Source organism: Peromyscus maniculatus, chromosome 1, assembly GCF_049852395.1.
Source record: "Peromyscus maniculatus bairdii isolate BWxNUB_F1_BW_parent chromosome 1, HU_Pman_BW_mat_3.1, whole genome shotgun sequence".
Classification (NCBI taxonomy): Eukaryota; Metazoa; Chordata; class Mammalia; order Rodentia; family Cricetidae; genus Peromyscus; species Peromyscus maniculatus.
Genome location: NC_134852.1, coordinates 167,675,488 through 167,678,757, shown reverse-complemented (window position 1 = coordinate 167,678,757; position 3,270 = coordinate 167,675,488). Strand labels below are relative to the sequence as shown.

Below are 3,270 nucleotides of genomic sequence, written 5' to 3'. Positions count from 1 at the left end.
GGTATCGCAAGGAAAGGCAGAAAAGACAGCCCTGAACATCTTTGGGCCTGAGAGATGGTTCCTGCTTTCTGATGGTTGGGTCAATTGTTTGGCACAAGGAACTAATAATTCAGAAGGAATGACGACACACATGACGCCTGGGAATCAGACTCCATGTTCCACCTGAAGCTGGCATCTGGCAGCCAGAGTTACTCAGGACTCTCCCTAGAGAACCTATGAGGGGCCATTATGGAGAAGAATGGAACTTTTGAATGGTGACACTCTTTGGTGCTCTCTTTGCCAGGGACAATTTTGTTTGTAGGAAGAGTATAAAGACATGAATACACTTCACCTTCTGAGGAAGGCAAGAAGGAATACAGAGCGTGGCAACTGAATTGCAATGGCCACCAAACTACCTTGATTTTTATTATGAACTTCTGTAGCAATTAACCTAGAGAACTTGGATAGATCACTTATTTTATTGAACCAGTTTCTTTCATTAAAAATATTGAAACAGAAAAAGAAGCCATGAATTGAGAGAGAGAGAGAGAGAGAGAGAGAGAGAGAGAGAGAGAGAGAGAGAGATGCATGGGAGGGATTGGATGGAGAAAAGGGAAGGGGAGAAATGTTGTAATTATCTAATTGCAAAAAATGAAAAATTATAGTAATAGGTATTAATTTCAGTTTGGTAATTCACTAGCAAGATGCTTTTGTTCTCTGTGTGTCAGTTTGCATACCAAAGAAATGGGCAATAGCTTATGCAATTAATGCTAAAATTAAATAATTTAATATTAGTAAAGTTATTGCATTCATGCCTTACCATAATACTCATTTGAATTTTACAAACAAGTTTTTGTAATTATTAAATTTTGGCTTACTTTAATTCATAAATAAAAATTGTCTGTATCTGCTATTTAAAACATGTTTTGAAATAAATATTTATTTTGGAAAGGAAAATATATTAAAACAGGTATGAAGGGAATGGAAACGAACATTTTTCTCTTTAAAAATTACACTAAAAAAAAGCCGTCTTTAATCCCAGTACTCAGGAGGCAGAGGCAGGTGGATCTCTCTAAGTTCAAGGCCAACCTGGTCTACAAAGCGAATTCCAGGACAGCCAGGGCTACACAGAGAAACCCTGTCTCAGAAAACCAAGAAAAAAAAATTACAGACTAATAAGCTGGAGATCTGCACAGCACAGCTGGTGAATGCCTGCCTAGCATGTAGGAGGAGTTGCCAGTGGAGTAAAAACTGTGTGTGGTGACTTGTATCTGTAACCCCAGTACTGAGGAGGTGGAGGCAGTAAGTCTGAGGCAAGCCTGGACTAAGAAAATCCTATCTAAGAAAATGGGAAGAAGGGTCAGTTGGTAAAACACTTACTCTGTAAGAATGGGACCTGAGTCCAATCTCCAGAACCAGTAAAAAAAATCTGTCATGGAAGTGAGCATCTGTATTTCCAGCATTGGAAGGGGGAGACAGGAGCATCTTGGGGGCTTTCTGGCCAGCCACTCTAGCTGGATAGGTGGGCTCCAGCTTCAGGTTCAGCGACAAGCACCATCTCAAAAAGTAAGCCTGAGCAACTGAGGAAGACATCTGATGTTGACTTCTGATGTGATCTGACATCTGCAGGCACACACCATACTCACATACCACACATAGACATATATACATATACACACCATACATGTCACACACTACACACACAACACACCTCACATACCACATACTTCATACACCATACCTCATATATCATACACCTTACACACCACACACAGAGATACATACACATACCTACCACACACATACACACATAGCCTCCCTTACTTCAAGATACAGACTGAGAATCCTTGAGATGAAACGCACAAACATTAAGTCCTCTAAAGTTTAAAACTGATTTTGTGCTGCAAGTTATAAATCCCATAGCTCACCTCATGTGTTAGGTCATAGTTAAAATGCGGGTGTCCTAGCCATGGCCACCACCGTCGCTGCAGCCGGTGCTGGGGAGCCTCTGTCCCCAGATGAATTGCTCCCAAAAGCTGAGGTGGAGAAGGCCGAGGAGGAGCTGGAAGAGGACAATGACGAGCTAGATGAGACCCTGTCGGAGAGACTCTGGGGTCTGACGGAGATGTTTCCGGAGAGGGTCTGGTCTGCCGCCGGAGCCACCTTTGATCTCTGCTCTTCGTGGCTCAGAAGATGTACAGGTTTTCCAGGGCAGCTTTGTGGATTGGAACCACTCCCTTTATGATCCTGGTTCTTCCTGTTGTCTTTGAGACAGAGAAGTTGCAAATGGAGCAACAGCAGCAACTGCAGCAGCGGCAGATACTTTTGGGGCCTAACACAGGGCTGTCAGGAATGCCAGGGGCTCTACCTCCACTTCCTGGAAAAATCTAGATTGTTACTTCGGTATTTGTACTGGTGGGAGAACTTTGAAATTCAGTTGTGTTTGAACTGCTGGTTGTTTGGACTTTTTAGTCTTTTTTTTTTTAATTATTTTATTTTTTTTTTAATTTTGGCACATTGATCTATTTAAACCTGGTGGGAACTTTCTCCGTTTCTCATGGAGAGACTCCACTTGCACCTGTGCCCTTCATAATGCTCTCACTTACTTCCTGTTCTCAATCTGATGCTAGAGTACAGCCATGGGAAGGTTACTCCACGTTATCCCTTTAGAAAATTGCTCTTATTGAAGTTCTCACAGGCCCCTTGTGGGGAAGAAGTAAGCACCCCTGACCATTAAGGCCTTTTATTTTTTTAAAGAATGGAGATGTCTGGGACATGTAAACAATGTGGAACTTACAAAATCCATTCTAGCTGCCGATAAAAACCGTCCCCAGGAATCGCTGTATTGGAGAGAAGTGAGGCTGGCTGTAGCTTCAGCCAGGTGGGGACTGAGAACAGAGCGGGCGCCCATTTCCTCTGCACATGTGGCTATTAGAGACCTGTGTGTTGTGTAAAAAAAGAAGTCATTGCTCACTTTTTGTATTTAAATATTAAAAGAACTCCAACCGAAAGTGTAAAAAAAAAATGCAGGTGTCCTAAAGATAACACACAAAATCATATATAGGCTAAGTGCATAAGGTATGTATGAAACATATGGGAAATTTCATGCTTAAACAGCAGTCCTATCCATGAGATGTTCTGTTAGTCATGTTTATCTATTCGGTGCACCCCCACCTCCACTGCAGAGACTCATTGTCCTGAGGTTTGGTTCCTTGCTGGTGGTCCTGCTTTGGAAGGTTCTGGAAACTTGAGGTAGAACCTATCTGGAAGATGTAGGCTGTGGGGTAGGAG

The 3,270-nt window shown here is 42.4% G+C and overlaps 1 pseudogene; it reads left to right on the top strand.

Moving 5' to 3' along the window:
• The first annotated feature begins 1,929 nt into the window (after positions 1-1,929).
• On the top strand, positions 1,930-2,990 carry LOC102908499 (mitochondrial import receptor subunit TOM22 homolog pseudogene; annotated as a pseudogene).
• The last annotated feature ends 280 nt before the right edge of the window (positions 2,991-3,270 follow it).